The following is a 16,803-nucleotide window of genomic DNA, read 5'->3' as shown; positions in this document are numbered from 1 at the left end:
TGATTTTAATTTTCCATCAAATTTTGCTGAATATTTCCTGAACATGTAGTTCTCAGATATGTTGCAATTTGGTTTTTGAAGACCTGCAAACAGTTTTTGTAGTGGTTGATGCGTGATTTGTTTCATTGTTGACCGGGGAAAAAAAAAATTTAAGAATCAACGAAAGGGTAAATTTCGTATCTAAAGTTACAACTCCCGCCCACAACCCGCCCACCTCGCTTTGCATCACAACAGTCTGGCAGTTCGCTTATTGCTCCATCAAGAAGTGTCTTGCAATCTGTTTCAGATACATCCCTCGTGCATTGAACTAAACCATATAGCTTGGTTGATTTATAGAGCTCCACCTCGCCAGTAGCATAAAGCTTTGGATTAGAAGAAGAGGCTGTAGTAGACAATCCACTTAATAATTCTGTAACCTTCTCATTGAATGGTGTAGGATTATCTACTTCTTGAGCATTCCACATATAGATCTTGTTTGCGTTATCAATTTGGCCAATGAAATCCACATCTGCGTACTTTAACATGCAATTAATTATCGTACCACATTATGGCTCCTTTTCTATCTGGGCAGCGCTCACAGAGCTTCTTGCTTGCGTTAACGACACAAGTCTTGCAATTGTTGCTTGAAACATCACCACGGCATAGCGCCAGCCCGTTCACATGGTCCGGGTCTTGACCTGTTGAACCAGATCCAAATCCAGTAGGAGGGACTTTGGTGTATAGAAGATCGAGCGACTGATTCAAGTTAGTCTGGTATGGGCTATTAATTGGCAGTGTAGTTTTGCTTGCTGAAACAGAAATGGTAAAGTGGGGAAGCACCAATGGCAGCACGGTGGAAAAGACAGAACAGTAAGAAACCAAGAGGCCAGAGGGATTGATTTGGAGCACACCATATTGGTAATTGGATTATGATAATGGAGTTGGGTTCGGCCGGTGTTATATATAGAAGTTTCGAACTTTCTATAATTCTGGTCATGATGTATCGCCGGAGTTGAAATTATTCACTTTTATAATAGAAACCTAGACAGAAATCTACTAAAGTCACCCGCGTATAAATTAAATGTCAAATGTCCTAACATATCATAGTCTACTAGAAGATTTGTTAGGCTATCTGAAAATTAAACTTAAGAGAGCTAGAAGTAATCTATGCTTATTGGACATGGCACATTTTTAGATGAAATAATATCATATTCTACTTTATTATGCAAATAAGAAAATACGGAGTGGAAGACTAGAATCTCATTGAGAACCAGCGCTCTCGAGAACTAGTGCTGCACTTGTCTGAGCAAAGACAAACTAGTTCAATTTTATCCTATAGGACAAATTAGGAATGAAGATTGAAGGGAATGGTTGGTCAGTTTTAATCCATTAGATTCTAGTACTTTAATCTTCTAGATGGACGTTGAATTTGGAGCTGGCTTAACTTTGGAGGCTTGTTTTCAGTGAAAAGTAACTGGTATTGTATTGGCGGCTGCAGAATCACGCATCAACCTCAATGAGATATATATTCCAAATACAAGGGTTCAAGCATCAGTGAGATATAGCATGTAATCAACATTTCATTGGTATAAAGCTAATTTGCATGCATTCAACATTTGAAATTTCATTGGTATAAAGCTAATTCGAATATTTAGAAAACTCACACTGGTTGAGGACTTTTTGACTTGAAGAGTTTGATCGAGTATTCTTTTGTTTCCTTCTATAAAATTCTCAATCCGAAAGCTTCTTCTATATCTCAATGAGATATATATTCCAAATACAAGGGTTCAAGCATCAATGAGATATAGCATGTAATCAACATTTTATTGGTATAAAGCTAATTCGAATATTTAAAAAACTCACCGTGATTGAGGACTTTTTGACTTGAAGAGTTTGATCGAGTATTCTTTTGTTTCCTTCCATAAAATTCTCGATCTGACTGCTTCTTCTATAAAATTCACGATTCGAGAGCTTCTATTCTCTGCTACAAGATTCTCTATCTAAGAGCTATCGTACGTGCTGATAACGTGTTATAAAACATAAATTTGGAAAGGAGTTTAAATGTTGAGAATGACTATCTATTATTGAGTACAAAACTATAATGGAGGGAGATGAGATTAGGGTGAGATTAGAATAATATCTTTATTTGCTTAATTACAAGAATGTCCATCAATAGATATATAACTATTTACAATAATTACAACAATTAAATCAAAATAGAAAACAAAAAGAGTTAATTAGTTTTAAGTCTAAAAATCATGACCTATTTTGAATGTAATCCGGACAAAATTTTTTATTAATTGCTGTCCAGTGACTAGACATCCACATCAGCTTACTTTCCTATATTAGTATGATGAGTCAACTTCTACTTTTACACCTACCGAATAAAAACATTAAAAATTTGGAAATGACTTCATGCAATTTCATAAAGACAAAAGCAAATAACAATATCTTTTAATTGCTGGTGCAGTGGTGCCTCTCTGAGCATGGTTCTATATGTTTTTGTACATCTCTAGCTAGCAATACTTTTGCGGTGGCTCTCTCAATCCAAATATATACAAAATTGCTATCGAGGATGAAGCTCGGTTATTGTAACGTCATTTACTGATTGAGATACTTCAGAAGTAGCAGAACTTTCCCTACGAGCCCCCAACTGTTGCGAGTGAGCAGAGCTTCCTTGTCGAACAAAAAATGCTGGAAGTGAAGGTACCTGGGAGGTAAGAGTGTAGCTATTTAGCATCATAACAACCTCAGACATGGTTGGTCTATTAGTAGGAGCTTCTTGAACACATAATAGCCCAATGTGGATGCACTTTAAAACTTCAAATCTGCGCCACTGATGATCCCCTAGACTTGAGTCCAACATATCCAAAGCTGTTCCATTTGCCCAATGTTGCCATGCCTGTGTGACAATGGAAATGTTCAATTCGAACCATGGTACCATTCAGATTGACAATTTAACAACTTAACATGACAAATGAAAACACATTATGTTCTTAATACAGTTCGAATCAAATAATTTCAACATTAATAACAATATGTTGTAGAATGAACATAAAATAACTTGAGAGGGAGAGAGTTTAGATGCAGAGAATGGAGTATATTGTGTGTCCCCAATTCTCTTCTATCTACCTCCACCTCTCTTCCTTCAAGAAAGCTCTATTTATAAGGCAACCTTGGTCTTCATTCCAACTTAATTTCCATGTGAATTGCCTTATAAAACTCCACTCATAAGTGCTTTCACACATAGCATTATCATGCTTGATACCAAACTTCTCCACTCATAAATGCTTTCACACATAGCATTATCATACGTGTACCTATATCTATTTACATGATATAGCCATTATACTACAACACTCCCCCTTGGATATTTCATGTTAATAGTGTTGCCTAGGCCGTGCGCTTCTAAGTTGCCTTGTCAAAAACCTTACCAAGTAATAAAAACCCTGTGGGAAAAAACAACATTGGTCGAAGGAGAAAAAGAGCACAACGCACGTTGAGTGTGGAGTATGTTTCTGGATACTCCCCCTGATTTCAACTCCCCCTGAAAATATAATCATGGGAGTTCTGATTGTTTTTTCCCACAGGATTTTTATTACTTGGCAAGATTTTTAACGAGGCAACTTAGAAGCGCACGGCCTAGGCAATACTATTGACATGAAATATCCAAGGGGGAGTGTTGTAGTATAATGGCTATATCATGTAAATAGATATAGGTACAAGCATGATAATGCTATGTGTGAAAGCATTTATGAGTGGAGAAGTTTGGTATCAAGCATGATAATTTTTATAAGGAAATTCACATGGAAATTAAGTTGGAATGAAGACCAAGGTTGCCTTATAAATAGAGCTTTCTTGGAGGAAGGAAGAAAGGTGGAGGTAGAGAGAAGAGAATTGGAGACACACAATATACTCCATTCTCTGCATCTCTACCTCCACCTTTCTTCCTTCAAGAAAGCTCTATTTATAGGACAACTTTGGTCTTCATTCCAACTTAATTTCCATGTGAATTGCCTTATAAAAATTATCATGTTCCATACCAAACTTCTCCACTCATAAGTGCTTTCACACATAGCATTATCATGCTTGATACCAAACTTCTCCACTCATAAATGCTTTCACACATAGCATTATTATGCTTGTACCTATATCTATTTACATGATATAGCCATTATACTACAACACAATACTCATAATTGTTGTTTAATTACTTACATAACTCTGAAGATTTGAAAAATCACGGAAGCTAGAGTTCTTTCGACCTGTTATGATTTCCAAAACTAAAATGCCAAAGCTGTAGGCATCCAATTTTGTCGAAAAGTTCCCATTCTTACCATATTGAGGTGCCATGTATCCACTGCAAACCATGAAAAGATGAGGCAGAGATGTAATTAGTTACTGAATAATTCAAATACTTGCATATCAAGCAGTGAACACTGTCCCAGTAATTAACTAGATATTGAGGCTCTTTTTATTTTTGCAAGTACAATCTAGATATAAAGTTTGTGACTTACAAAGTACCAGATATCCGATTTGTATTGCCATGAGTCTGGCTACCACAGAACAGTTTGGCTAAGCCAAAATCGGATATCTTGGGATTCATGTCCTCATCTAACAGGATATTGCTGGCTTTCAAATCTCGGTGAATAATCCTAAGCTGAGAATCTTCATGTAGATAAAGTAGTCCTTTAGCAATTCCAACAATGATTTTGAACCGTCTTTCCCATTCCAAACCAAATCTTCTCCCCTGATCTGCAAGGTTCTAAACATTATTACTGTTAACAAGAACTAAACATTATTAATGTTGATAAATTGATAAACCCTAGCCTCCCCCGTCACACCAGTTCGCCAGCCCTTCACGGCGGTGGCATGGCGCTGCCTCAACACCCTACCCCAAAGCCCTCATTTGCCTCTCTCCTATCAGCACTGCCCCCTCCGCTAGGGTTCAACATCGATGATCTGCCTTCACCCATTCTAGACGACGACGTCGTCTCAATCCAAATTTCAGAAGACTCTTACCTTCGTGGCTTGGAGCATTGTAAGACCTACCTTGTGGGTCGCGTCGTTCTTCCACCGAAAGCCCTCCCTCTAAAATCTCATGACTTGATGTCGCAGCTTAAGTCTCTTTGGCCTGATTTAAGCAACTGGTCCGTCTCTCCTCTGGGTAGGGGGTTCTTCATGCTTCAGTTTCAGTCCTTAGAGGACATGCAAAGGATTTGGTCTTTTGGTACAGTAAGGCTGAAACAAGGGCTTCTGCGTCTGATAAAGTGGACTCCAAGCTTCTCTCCTGCGACCTATAGAAACACGTTTGCACAAGTCTGGGTGCGACTTTGGGACCTGGGCTTTGCGTTTTGGGAGCAACAAACTATCTTCGAAATTGCTAGGGGGATTGGGATGCCCATGAAACTTGACCCTAGAACTGCTGATCGGTCTGTTGGTCTCTACGCGAGGGTTCTAATTGATGTCGACCTTTCTAAGCCTCTTCTTCAGCAACTGCGAGTGACCCGTGGAAATGGAGAACATGTTTTGGTGGGTATTGAATATGAAGCCCTTCCAAGTGTTTGTTCTAGGTGTGGCCTTGTTGGGCACTTAGGTGCCAAATGCAGGGTAGCGGGTCCTGTTGCTCCCACTGCTGACGCATCTCCTCAGCGAGGTCGCTCCTCCACTCGTAGGTCTAGAAGGAGGAGGGTGAAAGCTTCTGTTTCTGTTCCTCGCAGTCTGAATGTCCAACCTACAGCCTCTAAAGATTGTTCTTTTAGTAATGGTAATGTGCAACAAGTGCCTACTGTTCAAGCTGCGGCAGCTTTGGAGACAAATGTTGTGATTGGAACAGTTGAACAAATTATTAAAGAGTCTAATGTTGTGACTGAAAGGGTTGAACAGAATTTGGTTGTGCAGCAGGCATCTGATCAAGACTCCTCTTTTGATAGTGTTCCTCCTGGGTTTCAGAGGGTTACCCCAGAGAATTTGAAGCAGGCAAAGACTTTTGTTGTTCAATCTGCTAGCATCACTAATTCACCGGTGGTTGACACTACCAGTGGTGCTAATTTGGTATCTTCTGACTCTATTGCGGAACCGGCAAACCAGATACTTGAGGACCCTACCCTAACTAGGGAAGAAGGGGAATTTACGCCAGTAGTCTCAAAGAGAACCAAAAAACAGATTAAAAAGTCTAATTTGATAGTGCCAGTTCGTAAGTCTATTACAGGACGCGCCCTTGTGCAAAAGGGAGCGAAGCATAAATTATATTAATGAAGGTTCTTATATTGGAATGCTCGTGGCATCGCAAACGATGACACTCAGGGGGCGTTACTGGACTTGGTACGTGTGCATCATCCTTGTTTTGTGGCTTTATCTGAGCCTTTTGTTCTTCTTAGTTCTATTAATTGGTCGTTTTGGAGGTTATTACGCCTCTTTCCTTTTGCTACAAATGACCGGGGTCTACAAGCCCCCAATTTATGGATTCTTTGTCAGGAAGGGCTTCAGCCTGCTATTCTTTCCTCTACCTCTCAGCAGGTTACTTTTTCTTGTATGCTAGAGGGTGTGCTCTGTGTAATTACTGCTGTCTATGCTAAAACTTCTACAGTGGGCAGACGCTCTCTCTGGCAGGAGCTTACCGCTATTCGCAACATGTATGTTCAGGGCCCATGGGTGGTCCTAGGGGATTTTAATTGTGTTTTGGGTGCGCATGAAAAGCGGGGTGGTAATCCTCCAAATTTGGTTTCTTGTACGGACTTCCAACAAATGTGTACTGTATGCGGTCTTGTGGACATTCCTACTGCCGGTCTTGCATATACTTGGTCCAATCATCAGACGGATGTTAAGCTAGACAGAACTCTGGCTAATTTTGAATGGTTGGAGGCATGGCAGGTTATGGGGTGCAGTACTTTGACAAGATCAACCTCTGATCATTGTCCGATTCTACTCTCATTCTCAAAGTTTTCCTTATCACATCGGATCCCCTTCAAGTTTCAGAATATGTGGCTGCAGGCTCCCAACTTTATCCAACTTGTTAAAGACTTTTGGGAAGGTTTATATTTCTATGGTTGCCCAATCTTTGTTCTGTGTTCCAAGTTACGTGCTCTCAAAGTTATGCTTAAATCATGGAATAAAAATCATTTTGGTAATGTGCATGCATGGGTGGATACTGCTAGGCAAGGCCTGGATGCTATTCAAGCTGAAATTGCAGCCTTGGGGCCCTCAGGTGATAGATTTTTGCGTGAAGATGTAGCCAATACGCGTTATCAGTTTGAGCTCTCACTGCAGCATACTCTACTTAGGGACAAGTCTCGTGTGAAATGGCTTAAAGAGGGAGACCGCAATACTTCTTTTCTCCACAACATGGTTAAGGTGCGTCGTTTAAATAAAGTGATCTCTTCTTTGTCAGATGGGCATGTCATTTTGCAGGATCATGATTCAATTGCTAGCCACATTGTGCAACACTTCACGAATATGTTTACTCAAGATCAAAGTATAATTGATTCTGGCCTTGTGGAGAGAGTAATCCCACAATTGGTCACAGATGAAGAAAATATGTCCCTTGTTTCTATTCCCAGTGATGAGGAGATTTCTTTGGCTGTCAAATCAATGGATGGTAGTAGCTCTCCCGGTCCTGATGGATTTGGAGGGGGCTTTTTCAAAGGTTGCTGGTCTGTCGTTTCAAGTGATGTAATTCTAGCAGTTCAGAGTTTTTTTGAAACGGGGTTCATCCCTCCGCACTTCAATGCCAATCTAATTATTCTGATTCCAAAAACGCTTGAAGCTGAGGGCATCTCTGATTATAGGCCTATTGCACTAGTGAATTTTGTGTTCAAAATAATAACTAAACTGTTGGCGGATCGGTTAAGTCAGATTGCTCCAAGAATTATTTCTCCAAATCAGAGTGCTTTTATACGTGGTAGGTCAATTTCGGACCCTATTATTCTTACTTCTGAATGCATGAATCTCTTGGATCACCGGTGTCAATTTGGGAACATCGCTATTAAGTTCGATATCGCTAAGGCCTTTGATACCATGGATTGGAATTTTCTTCTCCGGGTGCTCCGGGCTTTCGGTTTTAATGGAAATTTTGTGCACTGGGTTCATTGCATGCTTCAGTCAGCACATCTCTCTGTCTTGGTTAACGGCCAGCCTTGTGGTTTCTTTACCTGCTCGCGAGGTGTTAGACAAGGTGACCCCCTTTCACCAATTATGTTTTGTCTGGCGGAAGAGGTGTTGAGTCGGGGTTTATCTGCGTTAGTTGCTGACAATAAGATTGATTGCATTGCTGCCCCTGGTATGTGCTCTCCTCCGTCACATGTTCTTTTTGCGGATGATGTAATGATATTCTTGCAGGCTAGGCCAGAAGGTCTTAATGCTCTCATTCAGTTTATGGACGAGTATGGAGCTAATTCAGGGCAGTTGGTAAACCGCAATAAATCTCTTCTCTTCATTGGCAAGCATGCTCTTAATCGGCAGACGGCTATTCATAATCTCTTAGGTATTAAAATTGGTGAGCTTCCTTTTATCTACCTCGGGGTTCCCATCTTTCAGGGTCGCCCCAAGATTGAATTCTTAAGGCCAGTTGCTGACAAGGTTTGATGTAAGCTCTCTTCCTGGAAGGGGAAAATGTTATCTCAAGCGGCAAGGTTGCAATTACTTGATTCTGTTATTCACAGTATGCTCATCTATAGCTTTCATATTTATTCCTGGCCTCGATCTCTTTTGATGGAGGTGCAAAAATGGATTCGTAATTTCTTTTGGACCGGGGATCCTTTAAAAAAAGGTGTTGCGTTGATTTCTTGGGATTAGGTTTGTCAACCCAAGGATAACGGTGGTTTGGGTCTTAAGAATCTGTTTGTCTTGAATCAGGCTCTTCTTCTGAAGAAAGGATGGGATGTTGTCTCCAAAGTTTCCACTGCTGCTTGTTTTTTGCATGGCCGGTTTCTCACAGTTGGGTTCCAACCTAGTACTTATTATAAAAAAATCATCAGTTTGGCTTGGGTTGAAACAGGTTTGGAGGACCTTGCTTTCCAAGCTGCGTTGGATTATTGGGGATGGCAATTCGGTTAGGCTCTGGAAGGACAATTGGATGGGAGAGATTTTGGGGGAGGCTTTCAACTTGAGTCCCCAGGAACTAGCTAACCTTGATAATACAATTAGTGAGTTCATTGTTCATGGTAAATGGGTGCTTCCTGATATCTTTGTTCAGGTGTTTCCTGAGGTTTCAGAGGCCCTTACCTCCACTACGCTTCCTTTAGAGCCAACAAAGGATCAGGTGGTTTGGTCTGGTTCTTCGTCTGGCGCTTTGACATCAAATGAGGCTTACCTGGCCTTGGCTCCATCATCTCCTCCGTTAGCTTGGGGTTCTTTGCTATGGCATCCTGCAATTCAACCGCGAAAGAGCATTTGTTCTTGGAAGATTTTTCATAGGAGAATTCTGACAGATGAGAGGCTTCAAAAGTTGGGGATTTCACTTTGTTCTCGGTGTAGCTTCTGTGGTGCAGGGAATGATAATTGGCGTCATTTGTTTTTGGGCTGTGAGATTGTGTTGGATGTCTGGAAGTGGTGCTTTCACATGTTCAACATTATGTTCCCCCAATTGTTCTCATTGCATGACCTGCTTACTTCGGAGTTTATGTCACATCTTTCTACTTCTTCAAAGCTACTTTGGCGTTTTAATGTGTGCAATGTTTTGTGGTGTCTGTGGTCAGAGAGGAACCGTTTGCGGCATGATGGAGGTATGTTTAATTGGCACAAATTCATGCACTTTCTACTATTGGCTTTAAAGGAGTCAGCTGGGTTGATCTTTGCATCGTCAAATTCTCAATCTGGGGTTCCTATGTTTGGCTTCTTGCATTTGTCGCCGTTGCGACCATGTGCTCCTAAATTTACTCGAGTTACATGGGTGCCTCCGTCGTCCCCATGGATAAAAATAAATATTGATGGGTCTTTTAGAAATCGGGATCACGCAGGCTTTGGTGCCATTGCCCGGAACAATGACGGTGCGTTTGTTCTGGCTTTTGCTTCACGTGTGCGGGTTCCTACTGCTCTTGATGCTGAGGTATTGGCATTTATTGAGGCTATCAGGGTGGCCAAGCTGCAAGAGTGGCAATACGTATGGGTCGAAACGGATTCAACGACTGTTTTAAGGTATTTTGCTTCACCAAAATTGATTCCTTGGCGGCTCTGTGTTCAGTGGTCCAATTGTTTGGCTCTTGCAAAGGGTTTGCATCTGCATGTTTCACACATATTCAGGGAAGGAAATGCCCCTGCTGACACTTTGGTTAATTATGGTGCCTCTCATGACGGAGGGAATATGTGGTTGTCTCTACCCTCGTTCTTGGTTGCTGATTTTGGACGTGATTTCTCTTCAAGGCCAGCATATAGATTCTCTTAATTATGTTCCCAGGTTCATCATGGACGTCTCATGTCTTTGTTCTAGGTTTTTGAGTTTGTTTTGCTTGATCACTTATGTACTTGCCTGGAGTTTTCTAGAAAGTTCTTTTTTATGTTTGGTTTTTCATTTGTTCATGTACCTTTGTTTGGGTTTGGCCTTGGCTGAGTCCTCCATCCCGTTTGTTTTATCTTCTTTGACCATTAATAAAATTTCGAGAGAGGACAATGAGTTAGTCCTCCTCTCGCTTCTCTAAAAAAAAAAAACAAAAAAAGAACTAAAAGTGAACTACCGATTCTGCTTTCAGGGACCTTATTAGTCATACCAAATAAAATTTTGTCCAAGCTCCCATTGCTTACAGTACAAGAGAAAATAGCAAAAACGAGGAATTTCATAGTGACAACCCAAAAATCGTCGTAAAAACTTGGCAAATATGAGGAAATTTCAGTTGTCGCACATGATCCCGTCGGCGACAACCAATTTGTCGCATAAAGTAGGAATTTGCAAGAAATTGACAGTTGTCGCCCATATGACATTATGCGACACCCAATTCCTCGCAAAATGTTAATTAGGCGACAATTTCTACCAATTGTCGGTTAATGTTTCTGTGACAACTTTAACTTCCTCGCAAAAGATTAATTAGGCGACGACTTCTGTGAATTGTTGCTTAATGTTTATGTGACAACTAGATTTTTGTCACTAAAGACTGATTTAGCGACCTCTTATGTGAGTTGTTAGTTAATAATTATGTGACAACCTTACCTTTCTCGCTGAAAATCAATTTGGCGACAACTTTATCGAGTTGTCGCTTAATGTTTATGTGACAATTTGAATTTCCTCGTTGAAAATCAATTTGGCGACAACTTTATCGGGTTGTCGCTTTATGCACTACTACAATTTCCCCCATTCCACACTGATCTGAATTAGCCCCTATTGTCCCAATACACACTGATAACAGTTGCTAATTTCAATAGCCACTATGCAGCCACTAATGAAGAATCAGTCCCCTCTATTGTAGGTGCTATTGGGGCATTAGACACCAATAATGTATAAGTGTGATACCTTTAACCAAGGCAAAGGAGCATCTTAATCAGTGCCAAAGCAACCATTATCAGTGTGTAATGGTGGTTTTGGAATGCCACTGATATCAGTGGCAAAATTATAAAGCTAGATTAAAAAAAATGAGGTGCCTGCTGGCACCTCTACATTAATATATTGTATACTGCATTTAAAATGTATCAACTATACAAACTAAAAATATACAGATAAACCTATCAAAATTTAAACATCAAGACCCTTCATCCCCATGGCTGTAATCCTTCCTTTGATGTTGCAACCCTTCCTTACGAAGAACCTGCAAGATAAAAAAAAAAATTGAATTAGTTCTGATTCTAACAATTACATAGAAAAGTGATATACATTAAAGCTCATAACATTCAATATGGTAGCAAAGAAGACAAGCATAAAACAGATGCAGTATGTTTTATCAACCAGACAAGGATAAACCAGATGCAGTATAGATGCATACCAAATGATAAAAGTACCTTTGTTGTTCAAGTACCTCAAGTAGGAGACTCACGGCCGTACATAAATCCTATACCATAGAAATCATCTCCTGTCAGTAGCAGCGACAACTACATTATAATGCAAATATGAAATGGTCAGAAAAACAACAAGCATGTTTAGTTTCTCAGAATCAAGCTTTCAGGAAGAGAATGAGCAAGGGCAAGCATCCTTAAATTATGGCACAGATATATATTTTTTCCCAACTCTTTAATCTTGATGATTTAGTATATTATGGCACAGAAATATTTATTTTTTTCCCAACTCTTTAATCTTGATGATTTAGTACTTTGTCTGAATCACAAAATGGCTATTTCTTTCTGGTCATTGAACAGAAAAGGTCATCCCTATCCCAAAGCAATCAGTCCAGTGTCTCAATTGGCTATGAATTGAGATTAATTTGCTGTCTTTGAATAATAAGGGCTACCAATGTTTCAACACAGTTAATATCAAGCCAGCTTATGGAGAATTTTCTTACCTAGACATATGTCTATAATAACTTGGAAGCATCCTTATTAGCACCTGCAAACAAAATAGAATCCATCAGGTCATTTCAGCAATCGTCACCTTCCACCTGTTGCCTAATTAGCAGTATAGAGTGCAATTTAAGAAACAAACAAACTGCAAGGCACAAACTGTTCAACACAAATGTTCTTTTGTTGCCAGAAAAGTAAAAGTCAGAAAGATAGAAGTGAAATAGGTAGCAACTAACCTTGACTTCCGATTTTTTGACAGTCTTCATCATGAATCTATCATACAATCTGCAAATAGCCAGCATATAATCTGCAAGATCCACTTGGAATAACTCCCTCAAACGCCTGAAATACCCAAAGAGAATTAGTAATAGAAACCGATGGAAAACTCACAACAACAGAAGAAACAAACACTTGCAGTATAATTCAGCACCCAACGCTCGCTAAAATGTAGTGTTCTTAGTTAGTATTTGATTGAATTAACCTCAGATAAGAGATGATCATCCAACAATAACTAACCGAAATCCATCTGAATAAGCTAGAGGCTAAAGAAATCATAGACATCCATAATCATCCAACAATAACTAACCAGCAAAACGTTTCAATTGAGCCAGAGAAGGAGAAGAAATCATAAACATCCCTCTCGGCTGCTTTAGTTTAGCAATCAGATTTTGGAAGCGAACCGGTTACAATTGAAATTGAAATTAGATGATAATCACAAACATGAAAGATGAACGAAAAGGAACTACGCGCCTCACACTCTGTAGATCAAGATTTGCCAAGAAAAAGAAAACTATGTAGTGAAAAAATGGCCCCTTCATCTTCGCATCTTCTCCAATCAGTTTTTCCAGCTCGTTGATCATCCTGATATCCCATTTACCCACATAAACAAAGTTCCATCAGACATAAACATTCAAGATCTGTAACATGCAAGCCTTAAGATTGAAACTTTAAGAACATAAGAGAAGAGAAACATGACCGTTACCATAAGCACCCAAGCTCTAGGCTCAGGCCCACTCCCCTGTCCCATCGAACGCCTTCGACCCCTTGTAAATCCAAACCTTCATTGTCGTCCTCAGAGAACGCTACAATAGATCCGCCACTCCACCCTAAGCCAACCTTGAATCAACAAAGCCTAGAGGTTGTGTTAGGCCGAAAAATAACATGGCTTTTGAAACTCTGATCCAGGAAATCGAGCGATTTTGGGGTAACACTCACAAAATTATGGAGCAGGCGAAAACGATAACCACAGGGAGAGAGGGAGAGAAAGGAGATCAGAGATTAGGGTTTTGAATCTGATGGGAAGGCGCCTCACACAGAGAGTGGACAGGAGGAAAAGGCAAAGAACAAGCTAGGCTTTTAGTCGAAGCAAATGAATATATACGAAAGAGGAGTTTTTTGCTATCTCGGCACCACACCATAAGAGATGAGAAACATAGGAAGCCCGGAGCCCACTTAAATTATTGTTAAATATTATTATAATGAATTTGGCTCTGTTTAGTGTGGATATACAGTACTTGTAAAACCTTTTTCACCCATTCACCACTAATGTATAGTGAGATAAAAAATTAAGGTACTGATGTCAAATAACAGTGTCATACTGTTTGGAAAAGTCACTGATTATTTTTGGTGGCTATTGAAGAGGTGCTATTGGGGAGAATTCTAGTAGTGATGTTTATGTGAAAATTTGAATTTCCTCGTTGAAAATCAATTTGGCGACAACTTTATTGAGTTTTCGCTTAATGTTTATTTGACAATTTGAATTTTCTCGCTGAAAATCAATTTGGCGACAACTTTATCGAGTTGTCGTTTAATGTTTATGTGACCATTTCAATTTCCTCACTGAAAACTAATTAAGCGACGACTTCTACTAGTTGTCGGTTAATGTTTATGTGACAACTTCAATTTCCTCGTAAAAGACCAATTAAGTGACAACTTTTACAGGTTGTCGCTTGATGACTATGTGACAACCTGAACTTCCTCACTGAAAATAAATTAGGCGACAACTTCTACCAGTTGTCGGTTAATGTTAATTTGATCAAATATATAAGCCTCGCAGACAGAATATGCAACGTAAATGAGGTCTCATATATTAGAAATTGTAACAAACATAAAATCTCATTTATAGCATTCTGTAACACACTCACTTGTCTCGCAATATGTCATACGCGAGGAACAAATTGCGTCTCTTATTGAAAATGCAACAAACATCCAAGCCCTGCATATGGAATATGTGACGTAAATGAAATCTCATATATTAAAAATAGCAACAAAAATAAATTCTTGCATATAGTTTCTAGTAACACACTTGTGTGTCTCACAATTTGTTATATGCGAGGAACCAAATGTGTCGCATATTGAAAAAGCGATAACCGTGTAATTTCGTCGCTTTTGACAATCAGTAAAACACATAAGGCGACAACTGGTTGCGACAACCCAAAGTCGTCGCATTTTTAATTCAACGAGAAATTTAGACTTTTTACGACAACTTTGGGTTGTCGCCGATTACATTTTCTCTTGTAGTGTAATTAGGTACTCATACACTAGTAGCTTCTCTTCATCTTCTAAGCAGAAGCCTAACAGCCTCACCAAATTCCGATGCAGCAACTTAGCAACCAGAACTACTTCAGTTTTTAGTTCTTGTAGACCCTGCCTGAGTTACTTGATAACCTTTTAACAGCTATTTCTCGTCCATCTGGTAGCTTTCCCTACAGATATGCATATAGATAGTGTCAAATTCAATGTATGTACTGAAGTGCAATTTTCTGTGCAACCTCTCTGTTTATTACAACTTTCTGTCATGAACCTTAGATATTAGTCATTGTTAATGGTGATGTAATGCGTGAAAAATATGAAGTGTTGTCTGTGGTGATGGAGGTGTTTGATTGCGTGATGGCGACACAGAAAACGAATATATCTCATAGCGAAGATTGCAACTCCTTGAAAGCAATGTAACCCCAACTGTTCCATCCTGGGGAATATAAAAAGCAATCTCTTGCAGGCAAATTAAGCAGCTGTTCTCTGCCAAGTCTTGGGTGCACTGAGCCATACCATATATATCAATGAAATCTGTGTTACTTGTGAACCCAATGGCAAATCTGGAAGGATCAGATGCTGCTTTTGAAGATAGATTCTTAACCAAGTTACCCAACTGACGATTATAAAGAACCGGATCAGGTGCTGTCTTGTAATTGTGTAAATTTAATCTGGGAAAGCTGTTGAAAGTAGAGAAGAAACGCCGGTTGGAATACTGTAATGAACAATTAACATAGCCAATGGAAGCCTCCTTCTGGCTTAGACATAGTTGCCTGGTCTTTGTGGCTGCTGTTTTTGCACAAGTATTGCAATCATTTTTGGAGAGGTCTCCCCTGCATTGAACAAGTCCATAAACTTTGTCATTTGTGTCACCGACATTTGTCATGTAGAATCCTGTGAGAGAGGCATTGGCAACAAGGGAATTGAGGGTGAGGTTCAACCTATGCTCATAGACACTCCCGGAAGTATAATTGACAGTTCCGTTACAGTTCAAAAAATTGTCAATTACTTGGGCTTTAATGGAATGGTAATTTTGCGGTATGCATGAAAGTAAGAGAAAATAGGGAGCATATAATGCTAGAATTTTCATTGTATAAGCTACAGAAGGATTAAAAGGGATAAAAGGCACCAAAATAAGAAGCTAGACTAAGTGATGAATGCTAATAATCCTGCCCTTCAACATTTCAGGCAAATTTAGTTACTAGATGTTGAGTCATCTAGAACTGTATTCAATTATAAATTATTAACTCGGTTAGACCATTTGAGCAAAGTTGAATCTAGAATGACGCCTGCAAGTTTTGTAAGTTTGGACTTTTAGCAATCCACTGCTTATCTGGAGTTCTAGGAAAGGAGGAGAACTTTGATATGATATTCATCTTGTCTTTATCAAACAGAACCTTCATATAGTTTAAATATCATCTTTTCTTTGAATTGTCAAGATCCAACTTAATCCAACCATAAAATCCAAATGTTCAAGACCATGAAATACTAGTCAAATGCAATACACGCTGAAACAAGAATCGGCCGGTCCTTGTTTTTTTTTTTTTTTTTTTCAAGTAATAATAAAAAATTAGATGAGAGCAAATTAATCATTTCTTATTATAGTCAGAGGTGTGGAGAAACAGACATGGAAAAATTGGTCGTTGCTTTCTTTTTTTAAACTGAATGCTAATTCCTGGAAGGCAAGAGTTTACAGTCAAGCTGACCACTGGGGTATGCAGATGGACTATGCAGTCTATACTAGCAGACTTTTATTTCTAGTAACCTTGAGCTATCTTATAAATTTCATCTCAAAAAAAAAAAAGAGCTATCTTATAAATCTTTTTTTTTGTTAGTGTTTAGGTTGGTTTTTGTGAATGCAAAACGAAGGCCAAC

At 39.3% G+C, this 16,803-nt stretch overlaps 2 pseudogenes; both read right to left on the bottom strand.

Annotated features, from left to right (window-relative positions):
- Positions 1-50: 50 nt before the first annotated feature.
- Positions 51-1,119, bottom strand: LOC112185024 (annotated as a pseudogene).
- A 3,083-nt stretch (positions 1,120-4,202) lies between these two features.
- LOC112189775 lies at positions 4,203-16,018 on the bottom strand (annotated as a pseudogene).
- Between the last annotated feature and the right edge of the window lie 785 nt (positions 16,019-16,803).

The sequence above is a fragment of the Rosa chinensis genome, chromosome 2, assembly GCF_002994745.2.
Source record: "Rosa chinensis cultivar Old Blush chromosome 2, RchiOBHm-V2, whole genome shotgun sequence".
Taxonomy (NCBI): Eukaryota; Viridiplantae; Streptophyta; class Magnoliopsida; order Rosales; family Rosaceae; genus Rosa; species Rosa chinensis.
The sequence above is the reverse complement of the archived record's forward strand: the minus strand, read 5'-3'. Positions and strand labels throughout refer to the sequence as shown.